At 44.0% G+C, this 13,682-nt stretch overlaps 1 non-coding gene across 1 annotated transcript; it reads right to left on the bottom strand.

Moving 5' to 3' along the window:
- Positions 1 to 3,083: 3,083 nt before the first annotated feature.
- trnar-ucg (transfer RNA arginine (anticodon UCG)) lies at positions 3,084 to 3,175 on the bottom strand. Its single transcript is given in 2 exon segments — positions 3,084 to 3,119; positions 3,139 to 3,175. It is a non-coding gene; the product is annotated as a tRNA-Arg (tRNA).
- Positions 3,176 to 13,682: the final 10,507 nt, after the last annotated feature.

Here is a 13,682-nt window from a genome sequence, read left to right as displayed (position 1 = left end):
CCTCATCCAGGTCATTTATAAAAATCACAAAGACTTGGGGTCCCAGAACAGATCCCTGAGACACTCCACTGGTCACCGGCCTCCATGCAGAATATGACCCGTCTACAACCACTCTTTGCCTTCTGTGGGCAAGCCTGTTCTGGATCCACAAAGCAATGCCCCTTTGGATCCCATGTCTCCTTACTTTCTCAATAAGCCGTGCACGGTGTACCTTATCAAATGCCTTGCTGAAATCCATATACACTACATCTACTGCTCTACCTTCATCGATGTGTTCAGTCACATCCTCAAAAAAATCATTCAGGCCTGTAAGGCACGACCTGCCTTTCACAAAGCCATGCTGACTATTCCTAATCATATTATGTCTTTCCAAATGTCAATAAATACTGCCTCTCAGGATCTTTTCCATCAGCTTACCAACGACTGAAGTAAGCCTCACTGGTCTACAATTTCCTGGGCTATTTCTACTCCCTTTCTTGAATAAGGGAAGAACATCTGGCAACCCTCCAATCCTCCGGAACCTCTCCTGTCCCCATTGATGATGCAATGGGGACGGTGTGATCCCGAAATTAAAGGGATTACGTGTGAGAAGCGTTTGATTAAATGTGGGTGCATATTATTGACAACTATAGAATATTGAAAGACTGCGAGAGTATGGATGTGGTGGGAATAATTCACATAGTGGAGGGAATCTAGGTCCAGACGACACTGCCTCAGAATACAAGGGCGCCCCTTTAGACGAAAGACGAGGATAAAATTCTGCCATCTCGGGAACTCATTGCTATCGACGGCTGTAAAGGCGGAACAAGTGGGTTTTTTATATAGCAAAAGTTTCTGATCAGTCAGGGCGTCAAAGGTCACAGGCAGAAGGCGGGAAAATGGGGGTTGAGGGGAATAATAAAGCTGCACAAGCAACAACAAATGTATCAATAGCCCCTCCCCCCAAAGTTTCAGCAAAAATCGTCAGCGCCCACCACCCACCATGTAAGCAATGGCAAAGTCCCTAAAGATAGATGTGTTCAATAGTGGGACAGCTTTACCAGACATGTACTGGGCCGAACCCACAACATTCTGTAGGAACTTACGTTCATTGAGATTGTTGTTCCCATACCGAGCCATGAGGCAGCCAGTCGATACACTCGGTATCACATTTACAGAAATGTATCAAGGTTCCAGATGTCCTGCCGATCTCCGCAAACTCTGACGAAACCAGAGGCGCTGCCGAGCTTGCTTCGCATTTGCACTTGTGGTGGGTCCAGGGCGGATCCTGTGAAATAGGAACACCCGGGGATTTAAAGTTGCTCACCCTCACTGATCCTCCGATGAGGACTGGCTCGTGGAACTCTGGTTTCCTCTCCCTTTGCTTTGCTGGCATTGAGTGGGACGTTCACGGGCGGGGTGGAAGCTGGAGGCGAAGTGGGTGACATTGTCGAGCTCAGTGTGAATGCAGGAAGCGGCAGCAATACATTGGTTTCCTCTGGTTTCTTCTCCCTTTGCTTTGCTCGCATTGAGTGGGACGTTCAAGGGCGGGATGGAAGCTGGAGGCGAAGTGGGTGACATTGTCGAGCTCAGTGTGAATGCAGGAAACGGCAGCAATACATTGGTTTCCTCTGGTTTCTTCTCCCTTTGTTTTGCTCGCATTGAGTGGGACGTTCAAGGGCGGGATGGAAGCTGGAGGCGAAGTGGGTGACATTGTCGAGCTCAGTGTGAATGCAGGAAACGGCAACAATACATTGGTTTCCTCTGGTTTCTTCTCCCTTTGTTTTGCTCGCATTGAGTGGGACGTTCACGGGCGAGGTGGAAGCTGGAGGCGAAGTGGTTGACATTGTCGAGCTCAGTATGAATGCAGGAAGCGGCAGCAATACATTGGTCGACGTAGCGCAGGGAGCGCTAGGGTGATTTACCGGGGAAGGTGTGGTACATTGGTTTGGTAGATTGATTTACTTAGGCAACGAAAAGTGAGACATATATGGGACACATGCGGGTGTCCATGGCGACCCATTAAATTTGGAGTAAGTGGGAGGAGCCGGAGGAGAAACTGTTGAGGTGAGGACCGGTTCTGCCAGACGCAGGGTGGTGATGATAGAGGGAAGCTGGTTGGTTGTTTCCTTTAGAAATGTGGAGAGTTTTAAGGCCCTCTTGATGAGGGACTGGAAATCCATGGAGAAAATGCGACGGTCGGGGCCAGGGAATCGAAAGTTTGTGAGTTGATCGAGAGCACAGGAAGCTTCGTGAATGTAGGTGGGAAGGGGTTGAATTATGGAGCATAGTTCGGACTGGAACTGTAAGAACACAGGATAGTGGGGCAGGAATTGGCAGAGACAACGGGCCTAACCAGACATTTAGCTTTATGAATGAGTAGGAGGTCGAAGCGGACAGTTCAGGGCAATGGAAACACTAGTTATCCACTGTGAATGGAGTTTCTCTGGAGTTGATGATGTCAGTGATAATGCCGGATGCAGTTCTCTGATGATCCGGAGTCGGGATTCTTCGAGGTGTAGGCATCATGATGTGTGTGAAAGTTACCGCCTAGTCTCAGCCAGGTGGAGATCGGTCCGTCACTCTACAACAGCAGCACTTTGTCAGCAGGTTGGATGGTAACTTTGGGACCGGTGCTGAGAGATTGGAGGGCAGTAAATTCAGTGGGGGTAAGGTTCGAGAAGCGGTGAAGATTCCTGATGTTGACGCGTTTGATGTCTGCTCGGGAATTAGTGATGAAGACATCCCACAGCAGGCAGATAACCAGCGTGCTGTGTCCGAGAGGAGGAGGGTTGGAACCGGAAGAAATCACACTCAGTGCTGTGTGGTGAATTCTTGCCGATAAGATCTACCCGGAGACGGAGCTGAATGTGAAATAAACTTCACCATCCCAGCAGCAGCTCCTCCTGAAGGTCTGAGAAGCTCCAGCAAATTACTTATGAAAGTGTCTGCAGAAATACTACACAGACTAGGCACATAATATTATATGTTGCGAACAACGAAGACGAAGCATTACGTTTTCCCTGGGGGTGGAGTACTCCGATTAATCCCCACGCGGACAATTATGCTGCAGGGAGTGAACAGAATCCACCAGTTTGTCAAAACGACCGTGGCAGGACTCGAACCTGCGATCTTCTGATAACTTCCACCATTCAAGCACCGAAGTCAGACGCCTTATCCATTAGGCCACACGGCCGTATTCTGTGAGAAAGGCCAAGGGGGAAAATGGGGAACACGCTGTCTGCTGCAAGGCGTTTCCACCTGTAAAATCATTTCCTGACAGGGCTAACTGTACTCGCCTGCAGTGATTTCATCCCTAGGTGAACATTCGACCATTGTTGTGTCAATATCACTCCATGCATTCCTGCTTTGGGCTGTTGAATATTCTGTTTCTGTCACACAGAAAGGAATTGTCAAAGGCACAAGTCACTGTCTTTTGCAGCGGCGTTATATTCTGGGATTGGAATCAGTGACAATGGTACACCACGTTCAATACATTGTTGATCGAGTGAACTCGATTTCTTTTTAGGTATTTCAGCCGTTGGTTTGTTATTCCAGAACCGTGTAGCCATGCATTTGTGTCGGGAAAGCGTTAGGATGTTTGGATCTGCTGCTCAGCACAGCCGGACGTGCCCTTCAGCGTGTCTGTAATGTGGTAGGTATCAGGTTATTGCATTTGTGTCGGGAAAGCGTTAGGATGTTTGGATCTGCTGCTCAGCACAGCCGGACGTGCCCTTCAGCGCGTCTGTAATGTGGTAGCTATCAGGTTATTGCATTTGCCCAGTACACAGAAAGACGTCATTCTCTAACCTGATGCCAAATTCCTATAATATCTGTTTACATGAAATCGAGCGATATAATGACAAAGCTACGGAAATTTTATTTAATTCAACATAAATTGATCTTATTTTACAACTCAAAACACTCACAGGTATTCCAAGTTACCGAGCACGGAATCGATCCTTTTGCATTAGCACGTCCACGGCGTCTGCGTCTGCATGAGCTATTTCCCTGTTTTATGTGGTTGGTACAAATCTCTCTAAACTGTCCTTATCCACATCCATGAATTCTGGTAAACACGGCGAGCAAAGGAAGTCGGCATAGAATCTGAACACAAATCTGTGGATCATAAGCAGAGTTTGTAAGTGCTCTGAAGAAATTCAGAACTATAATCACAAGAGCAAGAAGAACAGACAAGGTGGTCGAGAGGATAAGGCGATGGACTGCTGATCCATTGTGCTTTGTACGCGTGGGTTCGAATCCCATTCTCGGTGTTTATCTGGGAGTTCATCTTTGAAACGATCACTTTAACATTTCCGAGCCTCCAACTTTTGTCTCAGGGGCGCCAGACAGGTTGGTATGTTGGGTCATGAAAAGCAGTATTCACCATTAGTCCCTCATCAAATTTGGCCACAACGCCACAAGATTTAGGAGTTGAATTAGGCTATTCGGCTCATCTCATCTATCCGCCATTCCATCATGACAGATATATTAACTCTCTCAGCCCATTTTTCCTGGCTTCTCCTCGCCACCTTTGACAACCTTACTAATCAAGAAGCTGTCAAACTCCGCTTCAAATAAACACAATAAGATGGGTTCCACAGTTAGCCATGGCAATGGATTCCACAGATCCTTTACTTCAGCTGCCTAATGTCCTCCTCATGCCTGTTCTAAAGGGACCTTCTTATCTGAGTTTGTGCCCTCTGCCCCTAGACTCTGCCACTACATTTTAATCGGCCTTTCAATATTCGATAGATGTCAATGAGATTCAGGGGAATGGACAAAAAAGTGGCTAATGAAATACAACATTGGAAAGTGTATGGTAATGCACCTTGCAGGAAGTCCCAGGGCTGTATTACCTGGAGTTCACGAGAATGAGGTGGGATCTCACAGAAATATCCCGAATGTTAAAAGGCCTGAACAGTTTGGGTATGGCAAAGTTATTTTCCGTGGTTAGGGAGTCTAGGACAAGAGGCTACAACTTCAGGTCTGAAGGACGTCCATTTAGAACAGAGTTGCAGAGAAATTACTTTAGTCAGAGGGTGGTGGATATATGGAATCTGTTGCCACGAGCGGCTGTGGAGGCTAAGGCATTGGGTGCATTTAAAGAATAGATAGATAGGCAGAGGTTCGTGATTAGCCAGTGCACAAAGGGTATGGGGAGAAGGCAGCGGAGTGGGGAGGACTGGAGGAATTGGATTGGCCCATGATTTAATGGCAGAGTAGACTGGATGGTTTGAATGGCCTACTTCTGCTCCTATATCTTATGGTCTTATGTTAGCATTGATATGAAGGATATGAAAGCAAGGATGTAAGGATGTAATGTTGAAAAGATATGAGCACTGTGATGCCCGACAGAACTTGGAGTTTTGTGAGTAGGTTTGGGCCCCTTATCTTAGTGCTGAAACTGAACAGATTATCATATGAAGTGCGTCTGATGTCAGTGGGCCTCTATCCACAGGACCTTAGAAGAATCAGGGGTGACCTCACTGATATCTATCGAATGGTGAAAGGCCTTGTTAGAGTGGTGAGGAGAGGATGTTTCCTGCTGTGGGAGAGTCTGAGACGAGACGATACAGCTTCAGTGTAATGGGACATCTTTTTAGAACTGAGATGACGAGGAATTTATTTAGACAGAGAGAGGAGAATCTATGAAATTCTTTGCAACAGGCTGCTTTGGAGGAAAATGTGTATGCATATTTACGACAGACGTTGATAGGTTCTTGATTGGCCACGGCATGAAGGGATACGGGGAAAAGACAGGAGATTGGGACAGATTGGAAAATTGCCTCAGACATGCTGAAATGCGGAGCAAACTCGACATGCAAATGACGTAATTTGGCTCCTGTATCTTATATTGCTATGGGCATATGGTCCAAAATGCCGGCAGAACTCAACAGGTCAAGCAGTTTCTATGGAAACAATTTCTGTCATAGACCTTTCAAATTAATTAACGCCTCGTCCAGCAGTTCAGATCTGTCAATAAAGAACCGAATTTCTCAGTGGCCAATCATTTAAATTCCTATCCCCCATTCACGCTCTGGTATAACTGTCCATGGTTTCCTGTTCTTGTCATAGTCCGGTCTGGCAAATCCCCATCTTGCTTTTAGTTCCTTAATTGGGCCTTAATCCCCTCGTCTGTTTTCCAATCATTCCTATTTCCACTAGAGCAAGTTCCCATTAGCGAACATAGAATAGAAATCGGTTGGCACAGCCAAGTTTTGCCAGTTCGTTGGCCGACTCCAGTGTGATTAAACCTCGTTTCCTGATTCTTTAGGACTGTCAGTTCTAAGCTCCGCATCATCTCCTGGATACTCGACGTAAACCTTGCCTCTGGGTAAAGACTATCCTGGATACCGGTTCCCGTTCGCGGCGGTGCTAACGCCTCACGACTCTGCCTGCGAGCCTCTGTCCTGCACTTGGGTTCATCCTCAGCCTTGTCCTTGCAGTACAAATGCCCGTTAATGTCAAGTTCAATTATCCTCTCCAATAGCTAACCCACTACTGACGTAAGATTCACTGGTCTATAATGCAAACAATTCTCCCTATTATATTTCGTTAACAGAGGAATAACATTTGCCACCCTCCCACCGCCCAGTCATCTAGTTCTACTTCCGTGGCCAGTGAAGTCGCAGATATCCTCTCCAAACGCTCCGCAAAATCGTTTTTTCTCTGTCCCAAATTAACTGGACTATATCCCTTCCTGTTCCGGGGAAGAATCTATCATAATATTTTCCAAGTTTCGAGCGCATCCTCTTTCTCAGTGTCGGCAGGTTCTGGCATATCTGCCATTTTTCGGTGTGTTCACATTCATGCAATTATTCAGTAAGGATCTTCCCGGCCTCCTTGGACTCCAGATATAAGTTTTGCTCTGATCTGCCCACACTCCCCCCAGTCTGCTCCTGTTCTTCACAGTGCAACTCCCCAAGGACTTTTGAAGTTCCCTTGTAACTCTTCTCAGTCCATTGTTAAATTCTTCCTTATCTGCATTGTGACTCGCCATAACCCTATCTGATCCTTTCTTCCCAGCTCTCAAGTATCTTTCTTTCTTCCTCTGGAATCGTTCCAACTTTCTTGTCAGCCAGGGTTATTTTACACTCTCAGCCTTGCCCTGCCTCACTGAGAGAGGCCTATACTGAACCCCATGTCAGTGTTCCCTCAGCAATCTCCAGATATGTGTTGCGCATTTCCGTGAGGACAACATTTCCCAATTTACCTTCCCAAGTTCCTGCCAGGTAGCACCATACATCACATACCCCAATTAAAAAAATGCCATGCTCCCTGGTCCTGTCTCTGTGCAAGGTAAATGGAGGGGAGTTATCCCTATCGATCTGAAATACGGACCCGCGGAGAGACCTGTCACCTGATCCGCTTCCTTTTCTACTGTCATATCCGGAATGAACTGTTCGCTAGTCCGCCTGTCTTCATATAGTAACGTGAATCCTTCCTGGACACAACTGATAAATTATGCCGTACCTAAACCTTTTACGCTGTGGAGGTGCCAAAGAATATTAGGGAAGTTTTATTAGGGAAGTTTTCCTTTCCAATAACATTGCACATGTCCAAGTTCAGCTACCGATCGTTTCCCCATTGTTCCCGATGCATTTTTTTGTTAAACCAGTTGACGGCTGTACAGAGTATTCCATATAGGGTGTTCGCGCCGTTCATGTTTCTCTGTTCGTCTCACAGTCTATTAACAGACGAACGCTCCACGTTGTCCTCCCTTTCTGCAGCTGCGATACTATTCCTGGTTTCCCATCGCACTCCCTTTACACTCTGTTACCCGACCCTGTCCATTTTGAAACATCTAAAACCCGGAAAGTCCTGAAGCCATCCCTGCCCTTGTGACAGTCGAGTGTCTGTGATGGACTGGAACATACTTCAAACAATGCAGCAATCTTCTGCGAATTCGACAATTTCCGGATGACCAGGCATATGGTTGCCTGAATTTATGAAATTTGCCAAAACTGTTCATTGTAAAACGGAAAATTTGAAATTTTACATTTATTGGAAAACTCCACTGAATTGTCATTAGACGCGGGCGTTATCTACACAGATGGCCATTTAATGTAAACACATAATTCATTCCATTCCTCAGCTCTTCTCTGAATTTCCTCTGTGTCAGTGAATAGATACAAGTATTGGTGCAGACACTGAGCATTTGCAACATGAACCCAAATTGCTGTAGGATGTATACCGGGTAACTCAAATATCTGTCCTGGTAGTAATAGTTTTCCTTTTGCCATTTTAAGGAATGGACTACATAGGGCATCCAAAATAATATGAAATTAGCTGATATAGAAAACAACAAAATCATTGATTTTCTGCGTTTTTCCACCTCGGCATCTTTCTGATTGTCGCTGCTGTGCCGAAGCCTCCTACGGACTCCATTTGCCACAACGATATGGCTTACGGTTAACCCGTTAAACACCAGGATTAAGCCGATTGGTAGCAACGGTGTTAAAATGTTGGCAAGTAATGCGTATCCTCTCCACACGGGTGAAGTACGGTATTCATGTGTGGCGGTGCACCGCCATGGCATGTTGTCAATGATGACGTAAGGTTCAATGGCAAAGTAAAACGGGGCACATCTCCCACAGCTCACTATAACCACGGTCACGATAACCACCGTTGCTGTTCTCTCGGTGCAGTATCGCTCCCGCAGCTTTCGGCAACATATTGCAATGAAACGATCGAAGGTAAAACTGACCGTGAACCAAACAGAACAGTCCATCGCTACAACCCTAAATACAACTGTCAGAGCGCATACAGGAGTGATGAGCAGGGATCTGGAATAAATATAGATATTGTTGGTCTGTTCCACTAAAGCTACAACGATAACCACCATCAGATCCGCTGTTGCCATTCCAAACAGGTAACGGGTGATGCATTTGGAGAGTCCGCATTTTCCCCGAGATAGGATCAGAATCGTCGTTAAATTAACTGCAATAAATTGGAAAAAATTAGAAATATAAGCAGAATAAATGTAGATATTGTTAGTCTGCTCCATAAAGCAACAATGATAACAACCATTAGATCCGTTGTTTCCATTCCAAACAGGTAACTACAAGAAATTTGAAAACAAAATGAAAATATGGTCAGCAGCAACTCTCTGAATGCCCCCAGGTATGGCCTGTTTGGAAGTGGAAAGCGGGAATCCAGTGTGTGCGGTCTCGGTCGCTGCACTCCGGCTGGAGGACAATGACGGATGTGAGTGTCAGTGGATTGGCGACATTCCCACAGTTTAGAGCGAGGCATCCGAGTTCCACCACTCACGGACCGGTGAACGGAAGATCGTCACAGTAAACAACACTATTTCCATTATTAGGGGCGAAATAGTTGAAGGGATTGTTTGCAGCGGTGACAAAGTGGAGTCAGAGAGATATAAAGCACGAGTTCTCATTTACTGACCTACAGAAGAACAGACCTACGTGTCGAAAATAGACGGGACCGTCATTTAAATAAGCTGCCACGTTGTTACAAGCTCGGAGTGTCTACACTGATAGAGACTCGGAGCTAGAAAAGCAGAGACCAGCGTCACTTCAGAACGCCTAGCGAGGTGAAATTATAAAACAATGTCAATATCGACACCAACTTAATTGAGAAAAGAGGAAAACAATGCGATCGAAATATAGAAAATGGAAATAAAACCATTAGATGCCTGAATCCTCCATTCCGGAAACACGTTTCAGCCGATGGTAGCATCTGTGCTCAGTAACAGTGCGGATACCGCAGCAGAGTAACGACGGCACCATACGTAAAGTAACCAGCTCCGGCATCTTACCGGGGACCCCAACCGCTACAAGTGTGGGATAGAAAATGGCCGCGATGTAGTAAATCGCCGGATATTCCATATTCCGCCAGAAGCAGCGTTCAGTTGTACGGAGCGTTTCAGCTGCTCAGATTGACTGGTGATCGGTTTAGCAGACTTTTATTGAGGAGAGAGCAATTCCACTGAGGCAATTAGCGTGACTATCACGTCAGGGACAATAGTGACGACCAACTGCACAAACAATTTCGTTAAACTATTTTTACTCACTGCTCCCGTATCCCGAGTTTGACTCCCCAAGGGATACTGGAATCTATTTACTCTAAAAGGAAATATAATGTGGTGTTTTCCATATTATTTTCCATGATACCTGGCTTCAGAAATTTTTATCCCAGTGTTGTATTTAAAATAGACATTCATCTTGAAATAGATTTATTTGGTAACATTTAACGGAGCGCATTCGCTTCTGAAATTGTAGGAAGGAGTTTGTTCTTCTTTATTAAAGGAGACAATTCGTTCATTCTTTTCTTTCGTTCGTTCCAGTCATTCCGGGCGCTTTGAGTGATGGAAATCACAGTGACAGCTGACGTGCTTTACAATAAAACGCACTGAAAAATATTCCACGAAACACAGCGATATTCCAGAGACCTCTGATCAAAAAAGGATACGTGTCTTCGGGAGATTAGCGAGGGCTGTGGACAGTTTGAAGAACAATGTTTTCCAGCGCACACATGGACCGTTTGGCACGAACCTGACCTCTGGCAGTGAATGACTTGTCCGCCTCATACCCGTCACGTGCGATCATGGTTTAAAGATATTCCCAAACCTGCCACAATTCTACCACTAATTTTCCATCCATTCTCCGTTTGAACAAATATAGCAAGTGAAACCTGTGAACAATCCCCGGGTTCTCAGGCTGCTGTATTATTTGCCATGAAGTTGTCTTTTTTCCTCCTGATTTACTGTCAGGCATATTGCCTTTCGAGCGTCTCTATGAGTATGTGCAGAACAGCGGATGTGTTCAAGCTCACCTGTCAATCACACTTCCTTCTGCTCCTGCAGTGCACCGCTCCGTGCCGATTGTGGTTCTCGTACCGATGAGCGGACCTCGGCTTATTGGGGATAGTCTCATCACTCTGTTTCCATTGTGGAACTCGTACTAATGTGCGGCCCTCGATTAAACCGAGAAAGTATCACCTCTGCCTTCAAATTCGCCTTCGAAAGTGAATCACTTCGTACTTTTCCGGGTTGAACTCCATCTGTAACTTCTCAGCACTGCACTGCGTCCTGTCACTGTCCCGTTGTAATCTGTGACAAACTTCTACACCATCCATATTTGCACCAACTTCCACATCACTGCAAATACAATAAACCACTCTTCCACCTCCTCATTCAAATCATTCTTAAACGCAAAAGAATACGGGGGTCTAAGAACAGATCTCTGCAGGACACCTGTCACCAACATCCAGGGAGGAAACACTATCCTCTACCTTCTGTGGGCCCCAGTTCTGAATCCATCAGCCAACTTTCCCTGGATACCAAACTTTCTGATATTATGAATTGTCCTGCCATGGTTAACCAATCAAAAATCCATTCATATCTGATCAATTATCGCCCACCTTATTACCAAAAGACCACGCAACAAACACGTTCTCCCATCTGTTTCCCTCTTCCAGTGTCTCCGCCTGGGCTCGGGCGAGTGCAGAGATGTGAACTGTTCTTATCCTCCGGGTACAAAATGGAAGTAGTCGCCCAACCCACTGAGGGAGCAACTACTCCATCATCCACATCACCGTCGGTTGCCTGAAACATAAATCTAGAGATTCATCTCATCTCGGACCAGAGTATCCCATTGACAAAATGTTTTCTGGAACTCAGCTGCTAGAGGACAATAACTATCTCCAAGGGGTCAGATGATCAGACCGGATTTATTAAAAACCGTTTTTGCACATTTTAATATACGCATTAGGGTTAGGGTTAGGGTTTTAGTCTCCTTCTCAGGAGATATCCAAATGTGTGATATCCTTAGATGCTGAGAAGGCCTTCGAACGGCTTGAATGGAATTATCTATTTAAAACCTTAGAAAAATTTCATTTTGGACCAGATTTTATTCAATGGATTAAATTACTTTATTTATCTCCTGCTCGGGTTCTTACTAATTTTCAAAATTCCATCCATTTAAACTTTACCGTGGAACTAGTCAAGGCTGTCCGTTGAGACCTTTGCTTTTTGATCTAGCTTTAGAACCCCTTGCCATTACTTTTCGAGAATCTAATGATATCTGTAGGATTTTAAGCAGAGGTATCACCCACAAACTCTCGCTTTATGCTGATGATAGATTGCTTTTTATTTCTAATGTTGAGACCTCGCTACCCTGCGTACTTTCTTTACTCTCCCGCTTTAGCCAGTTTTCAGGATATAAATTGAACTTACGTAAGAGTAAATTATTTCTTTTAAATAATTTTGTATCAATTAATACTAATCTCCCTTTTAAAATTGTAAGGAATCAATTTACTTATTTGGGTGTAAAAGTCACTAGGAATTACAAACACCTGCTTAAAGAAAACTTCCTTACTTTATTGAACTATTAAAAAAATATATCATTAAATTGGGCACCTCTTTCAATATCGTTGTTTGGACGAATTAATTCTATTAAAATGAATATTCTACTTAAGCTTATATACCTTTTTCAGGTCTTACCCGTTTTTATTCCTGTACTTTTATTGATTCGCTTGAATCTATTTTATCCTCCTACATATAGAAAAATGAACGTCCTCGTTTAAATAAAATTCATCTTCAAATACCTAAAAAGTCTGGAGGTTTAGCTTTACCTAATGTTGGGTTAGGTGACTGGGCAGTTAATATAAGATATCTTACGTTTTGGTTACATTATATTAATCGTATAGACTGTCCGGTATGGGCTTCTTTAGAAGTTAACTCTGTTAATAAATGTTCTATTATTTCTCTTCTTGGATCCTCACTTCCTTTATTTGTAAGTAAACTAACTGATAATTTAGTAGTTAAACATACTCTGGGGATCTGAATACAATTTAGAAAACATTTTGGTTTCTTGAGATTTTCCCGTTCTAGTCCCATTTATACTATTTTTTAAACCCTCCATGACTGATTTTGTTTTTAAAGAAAGGGACAGATTGGGCATTAAAAGTTTTTGTGATCTGTTTGTTGGAGGAAATCCTTTTTTTTCCATTTGAGCAATTGTCTGCTAAATATAGCTTACCCAAAACTCACTTTTTTAGATATCTACAAATTAGAGACTTTATAAGATCTCAATTATGCACATTTCCTATAAGCTCAGATAAGAACTTACCAGACGTAGTTTTGAAATTGACACTTATTCATAAAGGTTCTATATCTAATATTTATGGTACGTTACTGAAGATGAGGAGTGTTCCCTTCGACAAAATTAAGATTCTGTGGTTACAAGATTTACAGACATCAATATCTGAGGAAACTTGGAATGAAATTTTTAAACTGGTTGATACTTCATCGCTATGTGCTCGCCATTCCCTCATACACTTTAAGGTGGTACATACAGCCCATATGGCTGAATATAAGCTACTCGTTTTTATTCGAATATATCTGCCGACTGTCACATTAGTATATTTCAATGTAACTATTGACTAACCTACTTGAATACGGGTTAATGAGATTGTTATTATGATACAATGTAATTGGTAGTTTTTTCGTATGGCTTTTGACCTTTTATATATACTTTTTGTACACTGTATTCTTCTATGTAGAAACTAATAAAATATTGAAAAGACTATCTCCAAGGGGTTTGAATTGGTTAATATGATGCCAACCCAACTTATATGAAGCAGTCTGGATTCGATTTACCAATGGATTGGGTCTGTCCCGACAAATCGCGAAGGTGTAAAGGGGCTCGGCTGATGAAGTGACATCATCACCTTCT

The sequence above is a fragment of the Hemitrygon akajei genome, unplaced genomic scaffold, assembly GCF_048418815.1.
Source record: "Hemitrygon akajei unplaced genomic scaffold, sHemAka1.3 Scf000047, whole genome shotgun sequence".
In the NCBI taxonomy this organism is placed as follows: domain Eukaryota; kingdom Metazoa; phylum Chordata; class Chondrichthyes; order Myliobatiformes; family Dasyatidae; genus Hemitrygon; species Hemitrygon akajei.
Note: the sequence above shows the minus strand (reverse complement) of the source record. Positions and strands in the feature narration are given on the sequence as shown.